Source organism: Protopterus annectens, chromosome 2.part0 (assembly GCF_019279795.1).
Source record: "Protopterus annectens isolate FY-2018-M chromosome 2.part0, PAN1.0, whole genome shotgun sequence".
Lineage (NCBI taxonomy): Eukaryota > Metazoa > Chordata > Ceratodontiformes > Protopteridae > Protopterus > Protopterus annectens.
In genome coordinates, this window is record NC_056728.1 from 1,477,633,253 (window position 1) to 1,477,648,252 (window position 15,000).

The following is a 15,000-nucleotide window of genomic DNA, read 5'->3' on the forward strand; positions in this document are numbered from 1 at the left end:
GTTTTTGTTTCTAAGCGCAATGTCATTGTATTCTAAAGTGTTTTAGTGTACAGGGCAAAAGCCTACACTCAACAATTGCTTTATAACTTCTTGAATAGCTCTGCCATATTGGATTGATTAATTAGCATGTAGTTCATCTCTTTATGCTTTCATTAGCATATTCCACCATTTATCTGTGTTTGGTTGCTCACCATGTTATATAGAACCATTTAATGAACAACAAACAGCAAGGTAATGACAGCTATACTTCATGTAGCTGTTAATAAATCCTGCCCTAAATCTGTGATATCTGGACCACAGCAAACATTATTAAAATGTCTTACAAACTGGCAAAAAAGGGACCAAAACAAACTCCCATTTGAAACCCCAAATATGTGAGAATATATCTTGAACAATCTCTTAAGTTTCAGGATCACAGTGAGAAAATTAGATAAAAAATCATTACCTCCTACTGTGGGCCAATAAAATTTCACACTTCTTTTCCCTTTCAACTAGATTCTCTGTAAGTAAAGTTATAATGTTTGTCCAGAAAGAATATGGAAATTCTCATAGGAACAGTATCTAAAAAACTAACTCAGCCTTGCAATCACTGTCCGAAAAAGCTGCTCCTTAATAAACAACTTCCCTGAAAAACATCACTAACTCCATTTAAAAAGCCAAGTGGCTATCAATAAACCAAATTGCTAACCTCCTGCTTGACTCACTGATCTATAAATTCCTGCTCCAGGACAATGTCATACCCATCTCTGCTATTCTCATTCCTATAACTTTGAGCTACAGCCCCAGAAAACTGTCCCAGTCAGGACCAACCCTACAAACTCAGAGAAAAAGATCACACTTCACAAAACACAACTTTTCTCTTCTAGCTAAAATTATATTATTTATTATTTATTTATTTATTTGCAGTTGGTTTACCAGGATAGTCCATTGGGCCAATATGAACCCATTTTCAATGGAGTCCTGGGGAGAAAAGCTCCACAACAATCAAGGTTACAATAGGTTTTAGCTCCAAAACAATCAAGGTTACAATAGTTTATAGATTATAATTTTACAAGTGTTATAGACTACAGATAGCATTACAAACAATACAGACTAGTGATGAACATTACAGGTGATACAGACTAGTAAAGGATCATTACAAAATAAATACTGAGGAGCCAATACATATTAGGAAGCTTACACTTAAGACATGCAACCTAATGCATACTTTACAAACAGCTTAGTAATTACAGGGATGTATGAGTTGGGGGAGATGGTAAAAGGAGATTGCTTGTGTAAAGAGGGGAAGGAAAAGAAGACGGAAATTGGCAGCATAAGTTATGTGGGGTGGGAGCAGGAGCATTCCCACTGGGATATTAGATGTGAGTGAAGAGATTTTTTGAAAATAAAGTGATTAGAAGTGGCACGAATGGATGGAGGTAGGGAGTTCCAGAGACGTGCTAGACCATAGTACAGAAGATGTTAGCCTGGGGGACGAGTTGGTTTGTACACTTCTAATAGATTTTGGTTGTTAGACCTTAGTACTCTGTCAGGTAGGTGCATTTTAAAGGCAGAGGAAAGGGAAGGACAGAGGGAGGGGTTGAAAATGAGCTTGTGTACAAGAGTAAGTTGAGTATAGGTGAGGTGATTGGGTAGTTCTAGCCATTTCAGTTTGTGGAGAGAGGAACAGTGGTGAGTGGAGGATTTATGGCTGGTAGCGAACTTGGCGATTTTGTTGTAGCAGGACAGTTGCGTTTTCAGAGTGGATTGTAGATTAGTGAGGAGTGGAGCTCCATAGAGAAGAGAGGGGATAAGAAAATATGTAGAGAGAGTGATTTTAGTAGCAGGTGTAAGATAATGATTTTGCCGGTAGAGCATACCTAGTTTTTGATGGGTTTTTTTATGTTTAGTTGTAAGTGGGAGTTGAATTTGAGCTGACTATCAATTTGGACCCCAAGTAACTTGATCTCTGATACCAGTTCTAGAGTTGTATTATTATGACTAATAATGGAGAATGTGTTTGTGTCGAAAGAGGTGACTTTAGAGGGAGTGAATACCATTAATTTGGTTTTAGAAGCATTGAGTGCCAGGTGATTTTTATTCATCCATTGTTCAGTGGTTGAGAAAGCATCTTGAGTAAGCCTTAGGAGTGTAGGGATAGATGTGGCAGAACAGATAATAGTTGAATCGTCTGTGTATTGGATGATATTTGAGAAAGGGATAGAGTTGCAGAAGTCATTTATAAATATATTAAAGAGGAGGTGACCCAGTATGGAACCTTTGGGAACTCCAGTTGGAGTATTAAGGAATGAGGAGGTGGCCTTTTTCCATTTTACTGCTTGATATCTAGGGTATAAGTAGCTGGAGAACCAGTTCAGAGAGGAAGGAGATAGGTTAAGCTTAGAGAGTTTAGTTAAAAGTAGGTTGTGAGAGATAGTGTCAAAGGCCTTAGAGAGGTCAAGTAGTAGGGTAGAAACAATATGACCAGAATCCCGGGCTTTGTTTACAGTTTCAAGGAAGGAGAGGAGGGCTGCCATAGTGCTGTGGCCTGGTCTGAAACCATGTTGAGTGGGAGTTAGTAGGTGACTGTCTAAGAGTTGTGGCAGGAGTTGAAGTTGGATACACTTTTCTAGGAGTTTAGAGATGGGAGACAGGATAGCAATGGGACGGAAATTAGTAACATTGTTATTGTTGCCTCCTTTATGTAAATGTATGATAAAGGCCTTTTTTCAGATTTGGGGTACTATGCTTTTTTGGATAGAGCGGTTGATTAGAATGCTTATGGGGTTGGCAATCGCTTCAGCAGCTATGCTAAGAAAGTGTGAAGGAATGTTGTCAGGAGCATTAGAGCATGGCTTCAGTTTTTGAAGGAGTTTTTTATGGTAGATGTGGGTATAGGTTTGAATGAGAAAAGTGGGGAGTGGGAAGAGGGGGTATTTGGGGGTGATGGAGATGAAGAGGAAGTGAGAGTAGAATAAGAGGTGGAGGGTAGAGAATTAGTAGATAAGAATGGGGGGGAAGTAGCAGTGGAGGGTAGAGTGTTAGTAGAGGAGGATGGGGGAGAATGGGAGACTGTAGTGATGTTAGAGAAAGATGAGGTTAGTTTGGAAATAGAATAAATGAAAAAAAGAGTTAAATTGGGTAGCCAAGTCTATGTCGGGAGCATTAGAGTCTGGGGTGGGGGTATCTGGTTTGTTAGGATTAAGGAGAGTGGAGATTCCTTTCCAGAATTTCTGATGGTTTGTTTTATTATTGTTTTGGAGTATGGAGAAGTAAATATATCACCCCATTGACTTATGGTAGCAGACCATGAACTCCACTGTTAAATAATATCACTGGAATCAAGATTTCATGGTAACGATGTAACTTTAATTCCACATAGAATGGCAGCATGTTGAAATACAGTTGCAATCAAAGGAAGCTGTGCAAGGCATGCATTATTTGTACTATTCACACTTGCACATACGTACACATATGCACTGGAAAGCTGTATACAGATTTTCTATCACAGTAAGACGGTGTCCGGTTTGATTCTCAACTAGAGCGTCTTCTGCGTAGAGACATGCGTGAATGGGCATACCTTTGTTGAAGGTTGTGCGTTAGGCCTGGCAAGTCGGTACGTAAAAATCAACTGCCAATCATTAGCGGACCGGAGTTCCACTGTGGCGACCCCTAACCGGGAAAAGCCGAAAGACACAAACAAACAAACAAACAGCTCCCACTCACCAAGAAGAGACACAAGTTCTCTCTAAACTACTTATATCACAATTGTATAACATCAGATGCATATGATCAACATTCTGAAATGCAGCATGGAAACTTTTTGCATGCATTTTAACTAATATTTTTCAGAAATTAATGTTTGGATGTGAAATGAGTCATTCACCTATCCACCCATGAACACTTTACACTGTGGGAGTTTGGCAGAGTGGTTAAAGTGTTCACCTTATAGGCACAAGGTGCAGAGTTTGGCTCTCATACGAAGGAATTGACTAGGCTTAAAATGGCCCCCAAAGACAGTTAGCCTAGTAATAATCTATGAACCTGTTTTTGTACTCTCTCTATGTCACTCAGGCATCACACTTCATGGAATTTTCTGATTAATTTTAATGGAAATGAACCTATGGTAGAAAGAGGGTAAGACAAAGAAATATTTTGTAGTATTTTCTAGTGTCTCTAAATGGAACAGTTTGGTAGAACTTGACACAATTAAATCAGGTGTCTAGGCACTCTGGCTAGTATCAGGACTCATCTCTGATACAGAAATTCTACCTTTATCTTTAATAGCTCAATGTGTCAGTACAGCTGTTGGAATTGGTATATTTAGATTAGCTTAGGGCCTCATCATCCATTGTTCATTTGGTTTATGGCTCTCTGATAAGCAGTTTTCTGCTTAAGACTCCTTGGGAACTACCTGGATATGTCTACAGTTGTATCTCACAATGGCAACATCAACCATTTGTATCAAGTAAGGCTGCTTTGTTTTCCACCTTCTTGTTACAAGTAGGTTCATGGTTCAGAAGTTTTTGTACAGTGCCACTAGTTGGTTCCCATTCTATTCCCCCGCAACTTTAGGATTACTTATTGGCCCAGATGAAGGAGAGTTTGAGCTTGTATGGAATATCACCTATCATAGAAATGTTTACAAGTATCTTTTCTTCATGGCTGTTTTTCTTGACAGATACAAAATGAATAGTCTTTTGTCTGAGACTAGATTTTTGCACAGGTGTACTAGTTCAGGTTTGTCTCTCAGGCATCAGCTATGTTGAACACAACCCTGTAATGTTTTATGTAGTAGCACAGCAAGGCATAAAAGCTTTGTGAGGATCAGTTTGGTGAAGAAGCGTTTAGGCAGTATAGACTGCTGTTTCAGCAGGTCTATTAGAATGTGGCTAATGAGTACCTAATGTAGTACATATGATTCTATACACATCAGCAAATTGCTGGATCTCTTTGTATAGAAACTCTGTGTCAGTATCTGAGATTAATTCAAATTATATGCCATATTTGGTAAACATTGTCTTGAACCTGGCAATACCTTGTTAACTAGTCATTGTTAGTTCATGCAGAATTTCATAGCAGCCACCAGTAAAAGGTAATTTATTCCTTCCAACACATGTAGATGTGCATCTCTTTTCTGTTATGGACATTAAAGTAAGGAAGTAAGCAACAATGTTTCTTTCCCTTGGGATGTAGATTGTATCATGCAAAACTGACTCATATACATAAGCTTTGCAATGTGCATATTGATAGTGGGGTATCATACCAGTATTTTAGCTCTTTTGTGATACATAGGAAAACATCAGTGTCCTTTACATATTTGTTTAAGTGTTTTCCCATGTTGTGAAGAAGGTACACCAATTATCTCTTGGTACAGCTGTAAACCAGTGTGTTCTAACAATGTAGTACTTCTACATCAGATGCATAGTCTATGTTTAGTAGTTAGGCCATCCATTCATTACATACTTAATGAGAATATGAAGCTCATTGTCACATTTAGTAGTTTGCTTCAGTCTGTCAAGCCTTTTTAGTGGCTTCCCACTTGATTTGTCATTACGCTTTGTATATATGCAGTAACAACTTTAATATCTGACTTTGTCTGGTCAGGTACTGGAGTTTCTTAACAAGATATCAATTAAGTTTGAGGTACACAGGTTGCTTTGGCATTAAAGCATCTCAGTCTTTTAAACAGACTGTAGCGTCTTAGTAGTGGTTTGTCCAAATCATACAAATTAAGCAATGGAAACAGAGGTATGTGGACATTCTGGAGCTGGAAACTCTTAAGAGACTAACTGGTCTATTGGAATCTTCTCATCTGCCCACACTCCTGAGATGTCATCTTTTTCTAGTTTCAGATATTTTTTTCTGCATTGGTTAGCATTCTGGAGGAAAAGGCAATGAATCTTAAGACTTGTACATCCACCTGGATTGATGTTGGACTGTTGATGGATGTGGTACAGACATTCCCAAAAAATTATCATGCCTGGAGCCTAACAGAACTAAGTCACACATTTCAGACCTTTTAATTCTGTAATGGCTTTGAAAATTCTTGAATCTACTTTGATTCCAGTGGTACCTAGGCTGTGTCCAAAGTATTAGATTGTGGGCATACCAAAACTGCATTTGTCTCTATTTAACTTCATGCCTGTGTTTTTAATGACTTGGTGCACTGTCTCCAATCTCCTGTCTTGTGTCTCTTTATTCAGACCAGGCATTAGCACACCATCCATAGCACCAACAACACCTTTGTGCCAATTCAACCTATTGCTCATTTTATGCTGTGAAATTTCTGGTGCCAAATTTATACTAAATGACAGGCTTTGGAAGCAAATCCTTCCATCTGGAGTGATAAAGGTTATTAGCTTTATGTTATGTCTTTCTGTAGGGTATCTGGAAAATTCCACTTAAAGTATCTAACCTGGTAAACACTTTGTCATTAACAAGCTCAGTTGTAAAGCTTTCAAGGGTAGACAGCATGCATCTCTCCCTTATGATGACATCAGTTGACTTTTTATACTCAAAATGCATTCTCATATTTATTATTTTTTTCTTTGGAAAACTGGTACCATTTGTACACACTTTTCAACAAACCAGGTACACTTTCCATCATATCAGTTGTTGGCATACATATGAACTCTGCCTCTATATAGTATTGAAATAGTGCCCTTCTGGGTGTGGTCATGGTGTATGGAACAGTGTCTAAAGCCTTAAGCAGACTAATGTCCCAGAACACATCTACTTTAACTTCATTTACTCTTGCAATCAGTCCTAACTTGCATGTATTAGTTCTGCTGATAAGACTTTTCACTAGTGGACCTTCCTGCACAAAGATCTAAAACTTAATTGTTTGCCCTCCCACTCATTCATTGCTAGGAATTGTCCTATACATTTGAGTTTGCCTGTAGATCTTTTGAACTCTGTTACTGCTTAATGCAACTGTGGCTTCTTTACAAGGCTTCTATAAGTACCACATGATATTGCAGTAATGTCAGCCTCTGTTTTTATTGAGGTGACATATTAGAGATTTGACTTGTCAATTTGTTCCATTATTTGGCTTAGCAGTAAATGAACTCATGAAACATTCTTAAGTAACATCTTCTTCATTTTGATTACTTCCTTTATGAACTTGGTTTGCACACAACAGCAGAATGCCCTATCTTACTGTATTCAGTAAGTTCATTATGCAAATGGTTACACCTCATACATTGGCCAAACGTGTTCTCACTCTGCTTTTTATAAAGCCACTTACTTTGGATGTAATCATTTTTTTTTACTGAATTTGTCAGCTGTTTTGTGTTTTATCACTCTCATGCACACTCCATTTGCTGGACATATCATATTGTTATTATTGTCACTTTACAAACTCACATTCTCCAGCAATCATGATTGCCATTTCCAAAGTTAAACTGATTTACAGCTACGTTTTGAGAAACTTCAGTATTAGTGGGTCCACACACTATTCTGTCTCCAAGTTAGTCTTTTTTTGCCTGACTAAACCCACAGTATTCAAACAGTTCATATAACTGCAGGACAAACTTTTTCACAAACTCATCTATAGCTTGAATGCCCTTCAGTGAGCAACATTTCTTTCTGGGAAAAATATTCCCTTTGCTTACTTATAACTGACTCATTTATAACATTCTGTCCTTTGAAAATGGAAATGAACTGTGAACAACTTTTGTTTTTGCTTGTGGCATAAAATGAGGTGTTTATGTATACGACTTCATTATCCTTATTCATCATTAATTGTATTTAAAAGCATGTGAATCTTTGTCTGCATGATATTCAGATATTCAGGTGAATGGCTTTGCTAAGCAAAATGGAGGGCTGCATCCTGACTGTTTTTGATAAATGCAGGGTACAATAACTTCATTTTTAGGCAAAATATCTTATTTGGAATTCTGTGACATCCTTTCTGTTTGTTACAGCTCCTGTCAATGAACTATGTTTACATTTTACTTAAGTCATTTTATATAAAACATATCTGAATGGTCTGACACCATGTAATGACATAATTTAATGGTAGCAGACGTTGAACTCTACTGTTTAAAAAGGACACTAATCTCAGGATTTCAAAGTTATGATGCAGCTTTAATTATACATAAATTGGCAAAAAATTAAACAACCACCACCATGGCTTCTTCTTCAAGTCTGAACCAACAACTGTATATTTTAGGAGCACTAAACATGCAAGAACATTTGCACATACATACATGTATACATTCGAAAAAATCCATACACAGAACTGCTATCATATATAATAAAAAGTACAAGTAAACTAAATTATGAAACTAAAACTACCCAAGTGATATTTCATTAATAAAAAAAAAATAAATACTCAAGATACCTATAAACCCTAGTCATTAGAAATTCAGGCAAATGTTACCATGTCACTGTGAATCACTAACATAAAAATTGGAAAGGTTGGATAAATGGAATATATAGATGTGTGGTTTATGTGATACATGAACTTTCTTGTACTGTAGGTTTACAGAACCCTGTTTATAACTTGTGTTTTGGTACTACAAGACTACAGGACATAATTGATAATGTATGTTTTACTACGCATCATGAAATGTATTTACTGAGCCTACTGCTGAATATATTTCAAGTCTCACACACCACACATTTATGTCCTCTTTATCTACATGCATCTGTTTCTATATATCTGTCTTTTTACACACACACACACACACAGACACACACACACACACACACACACACACACACACACACACACACACACACACACACACACACACACACACACACACACACACACACACGCACACATAACCTGTATCAGCAAAGTCAGCCTATTTAATGAAAGCACTTGTATAGTGTAGTGCTCAGAAGTAAAACTGGCCAAAGATTTTGTTGAAAACTGGCAAATTCCATACATTGTCTTTCCATTCTTGATACTGATACAGCCAAGTAGCTTGTCAGCTTCTGTATTTGCAGGCTGTTAAGTCATCTAACATTTTTCAACAGCAAGAGATCAAGGCAATGTTATGACCTTCATATTATTTTTTTTTCAAGATTGTGAAATTCTTTTTCTCTGTAAATTGCTAGGTCAGGCCAAATTTAATTGGTTTCTGTTTGCAGCATTTTGGAGATAATTCCACATGGGACCTTTGCAAGAGGTCTGGTTGTAACAGATTGTTTGGAGTAAGACCTATCCATTTGCTCAGGCTTGCTGCACTAAAAGGAAAACAGAAACTGACTATGTATAAATAACACACACATCTTCTTAATGCTTTAAATGTACCATACTGTTAATGATTTCTGCATTCTAGACAAAAAAAAATATAAGCTTTACTTTGTTCCAGAATGCAAAAAAGTCAGAAAATAGCAATATTATAAATTTTAGAAAGATGATGCATTGTTATAAAATTGTGACATAAATGCCTTTCTTGCTTCCATTACTGAGTCTTTCTTTTTTCCACTAAAGCAAATGTAGTAAATGCTGTGCTTGAAAACAAAACTGTTTATTTTTGCTTCCTTTTCAACTAATCTGTAATGTTGCAGTTGTCTGGCTGATGTCTGTAAAATAATGACAAAGCAACTTTTGTTCAAACTGACTGATTTGGCAAGTTTTCTTGATGATATGTTACAAGAGGTATTTTGTTTTAGAATACTGAATTACTGACCGCATTTTATCAAAATCTTGAAACAAAAATGCAAAGATAGAATGTCTAGTAATGCTCAAAATACACATGCCCAGGGACTGAATAAACATTGTGTAGGCTTAGCACGAAACCTACATGGAATTTACATGTTAGCGTGATGAGCTGCAGCGTTAATCACATATGCATACCATGCATCATGCTTACAATGATAGATGCTCAGTTTCATGGCCAGCAACAGTGTTGCCATCCAGGAAACCATGCAATCTAGCATGAACACATTCAGACAGACAGGCAAGTTTACTAAAATACAAGCTTGTTTTGAGAGATTTTGTGAACAGCCAAAATAACTACCACAGTTTAATTTAAAGCAATGCATACATTTATAACACATTATAGGAAAGTGCAGTTAGTGCAAAGTGCAGACATGTTTTAGGCATACTGAAATAAAGGTTTTGGTGGTGATCATCAAGGGTACGTAGACTGCATTATAAATATAGTAGACTGGGGAAGTCTGTATACTGAAAAGGGCAACACACATGGATGGTAGAAATGAAGAAAGGTGAAGGGGACAATTGAAACATGGTAATATACACCAGACAAAGGCATATCAATGTACATGCACCCCAAAGACAGGACAGTTGTAGCATGAGTATTAATCACATATGTACATAATACAGCACATACTGCTGTTTATACCTCCTGTGTGGGTATATTCATATCCTCACACAGTTATTGAACACTATACAACTATCACATAAGGCCACATATCAGTGGAGATGATTGGTTGTGATATAACCACCCTGACATGATCACTAGAGAAGATAGTTATCAAGGACAGTATGTGCAATATGGGTTATGTGCATATTGTAAAGATGTGCAAAATGAGTTGCTTGAATATGAATGTAATGTTAGCATAGATCTCAACCAATAGGGACACATAGCAATAGGCTCATGGACAACAGTAGAGAGAAGCACACACAATTATGGACAATATCAGGATAATACTACCATTAATCTGTGACATTGACATAAAATATGTGATTGTGAATTAGTATGCATGTTCTGTATGGGCCAGTGCATGTTATACAACTGTAAATATTTTTTAGTAATCTATAAGGGGAATCAAGGACACCTTCCTCAAAAATTACCACTTTTTGGATGTGTTAAGAGGGGCAACATTACATCTGCAGTTTAAATTACAAGCAAGCATGGCTAATTTTGAGGTGTACATAACATATATATGCCACAATCCACACTTGCAAGAACGTAACCCATATCATCAATGTTATCAGTGAGCTAAGCATTTACTGGGTGTATCACAGGAACGTGTATCACACACGCATCTTGTATAACACCTTTTAGGGAAGTTTGCATTGTCAATTTCCAATGGTTATGCATCACAAAGAATACTTATGTATGGGTAATACGATGTATGGGAGCTCACTGTAGCAAAAGTGATACTCTTGAGTAAATCATTCCTGGAAGATATGTGGTGATGTACATGCAAAAAGGTGTATTGTACTCAATTACTGGTGTGAGTAGGGCTGAGACCAATGGGACTATAATGTCCTTTGATGCGGATGGCCTGCCCATACTCAGAAGTTGTGCTACATACAGGGGAATTGTCACCACTGTGGGTACATGCTGATTGAAGTTCCACTTACTATGTACCTGAGTACCCAGGTCATGTACGACTTGGTCTGCTCATCGGTGTGTGCTGTCATCACACGACTACCACTCCCACTCCCAGCTCTACCAATAATACTAAAGACATAGCCTCCCAATTTAACCACCACTTTACAGAATCTATGCTATCCTTATCCTCTCAACTATCCAAAAATAATCATACACATATCCCAGTCAAAAACCCTGATACTATTCCACTCCTTTACTCTCTCACCTGTACCTACCTCTAAAATTAAAAAAAAACTCCTCCAAAAACTTAAACCCACCACCTTTGCTGCTGACAATTTACCTGCCAACTTCCTAAAAATAGCTGCTGAATCCTTATCTTACCCTGTTTCCACCCTTATCAACCGCTCCATACAAGAAGCCTATATCCCTCAACTATGGAAAATATCATATATTATTCCTCTTCACAAAGGTGGAAACTCTTACGACTTTTCTAACTACTGTCCCATAGCCATCTTATTTCCTTTATCCAGATGTATTCATGCCCAAGTTATGAAATTCCTGAACTCACACAATATCCTCTCCTCCACAAGACACGGCTTCCAGCAACACCATAGCACAACAACAGCTCATCTATCATTTACTAATCTGGTTAACCAACACAGAAACAACAACAACTTTGTATCTGCAATATTCATAGACCTATCCAAGGCATTTGACATGGTGTCACATACCTTATTACTAGACTCCATAACCTCCCTATCCTTTGCCACTTCAACTATTGCCTGGTTTAGAAGCTATTTATCAGATAGCCAACAATCTGTCTAATGGCAAGATGTATTATCTAACTTGCTTCCAACCACTATAGGCATACCACAAGTTTCAATATAAGGCCCACTTCTCTTCTCTATATTTACTGACAATCTTCACACCTCCACTCAGCATGCTGCACTTATACAGTACACAGATAATTTGACTCATATCTGCTCTGCACCATCACTCACCACTCTACAACCACTCACTCAGGAATCCTTTACATCTGTAGAAAGTTGGATTACTCAGATTCAACTTATCCTAAACCCCAACAAGACTAAACTGCTACTATTCACCCCAACAAAACTATATCCACCCCTCTACCCTTTCCAATCACTTCCAGAAATGGAAATAGCATCTCTCCCTCTGACCACACCAAACTCCTTAATGTAGAAATTGACAAAAACCTACCCTTTGATGTCCATATTTCAAAACTATCAAAAAGGTCTATAAAAAAATGGGAACACTATATAAACACAAGAAATTCCTCTCTGATCAGGCACAGAATACCCTAGCCCAAACTAATCTACTGTCCACTCTAATGTATGCCACACCAATCCTTACCCAGATGAGAAAACTGGATTGTGACAGGCTTGAGTTATGTTATAATAAAATTGCCAAGTTTGCCAACAACTCCACCTTCAGAACCCATCACTGTCAGGTTCTAAGAGAACTTCAATGACTAGAACTTCCTCAATTACTCATTTATCACCATCTAATCATTTCCTACAATATTGTGAAATATCCTGATAGAACCTCAGCAGTAAGCCACCTTCCCACTCACTACATATCAAACCATCCTCTCTGCTCTTCTGACAAATCACTCCTCTGTATCTCTAGGGCAAACAACTCTGTAGGAAAATCATTATTCTCTCATAACATAGCTAGAAACTGGAATAACCTCTCCCCTATTCTGACTTCTGCCTCTTCCACTAAACAATTCAAAAACTCACTAAAAGCACACCTGATTTACCATTTGACATACCACTCCTGGTTATGTCCATGCATTACATAACCATCTTTTCATCCGTTCCAAACTTCTGCCTAATTCTATTATACCTACTATTAATTTGCTAAAAGAATTCAGGAATCTATACTGCTAATTTGAAATTTTATATTTCTCTGTATTTAACCATGTTATTTGTTTCTGTGTTAATCTTCTTTTACTGTTGTATATATGCCTTATTAGTATCAAGTGTTTAGCTATGTTTGCATACTGTGGAGCTTTTCTCCCCAGGCCTTCGCTGTAAATAGACCTGTGTCCAGTCGGACTATCCCAGTAAACAAATGTAAAATAAATAAAACTAAATAAATAAATATAAATATCTAGTAGTTAGCCTGTGTATTTGATTTCATAAAGGAACTAATCATGATCTACTGTACTCCATGGCTGTGGCAATAATCCTGTGTGTGTGTTAATACTTTTTACAGTATATCAATAATGTTCTTGAATTAAATGATTGTCCATAATTTGCAGTCATCCACAAATCTGGTTAGACAAAGGATATGTAAGCTTATCTTGACTTATGAGACTTAAATACTGAACAGGAAAGGACCTACTACAGAACCCTGAGTTACAGACATGGTCACTGGAGGCTAGCTAAAGATGATTTCCCACATTTCAACATTATTTGTCCTGTATGTGATCCAGTTTTCGACCCACTTGGTGACATAGGTGTTTTGGCCCACTTGGGACAGTTTCTCTGTAATAGCGGAGTGTGGATTTGTGTGAAATGCCTTGGCTAGGTCATTGTTATGCAGGATGGCAGTCTTTACATCATGTATGTCTTGTTGACCTTCTTGAAGGCATCAAACAGATTTAATAGACATAATGCCATCTTAACAAATCAAATATGGGTTTGGTACATGGTCAGGAGATTACCTGTGTCCGTTTTGGTAATTTCCATGATGAATTGCTGGTCTGCCTCCCAGATGAGGAGAGTCAAGATATGTATCTATAAATTCTTGCATCAGGTGATGATCCCTCCTTGTTCAGATGGGTGACTGTTGCTGTACACCCTTCCGCAAGAACATAGCCTGTGTGGAGGCTGTGTTTAAGTGGGGATCCAACTTTGTCTGCTAAGTCAAGTTTTAATTCATGGTACAGGCAACATGGGATGTTGTCAGGGCCCATTGATTTATGTGTTTTTATCCTTAGAGAGCGCACAGATGAGCTGATCTCCTGAGAAAATAAAATGAGTAATATTTGCATGTAATACTTTGGCTGATAGCCAGTGGCAACAGGTGGGGGAGTGAAGTGTGAGACACACTGTCAGCTAGAAGATTGTCTATTTTTTCTATTTTAGTATGGCTGGTGGCATTTACAAACAGCTCTGTGCTTAGTTGTGTATCCCCCTTAACATTTCACACTTATTTAAATAAATGATTTGTGACAACACCTCCAAATATAACCTTGGTTATGCATCACATGTCATACAGGGGTACTGTTCACGCAGCCATACAACTGCACCAGTGTCACATAATTACATCAACTGCACAACATATGCTGATATGTGTTGCGTGGGAAAGCTGTATTTGAGTGGCATGACACCATACAAGGACACATAACAAATGAGTTGGCTGTGGCCCATCCAGAACATTTACTGACTCAAATGCTGATAGTCACACAATGGTGCTGGTGATCACCTCAGTAGTAATCCTTGGGAATAGCAACATGATTATGCAGGAAATGAATAGCACAAGGTTGAAATGAAATAAAAGCATGCTATTTTTCTGTATATCACAGCATTATAATATGTAGTTTAAACAAGACTTATGTGCACATGTAATCAGTATGAATTTATATTGATGTAAGTCACAAAGCATTTAATGAGGGTAGGTAAACACATGCACATCTGTGCCATACTGCAAGTGCCACTGTGATGGTTGAATAAGAACTGCATAGAATATTGATATGCTACACAATAAAACACTTGCCTTCCTAAGT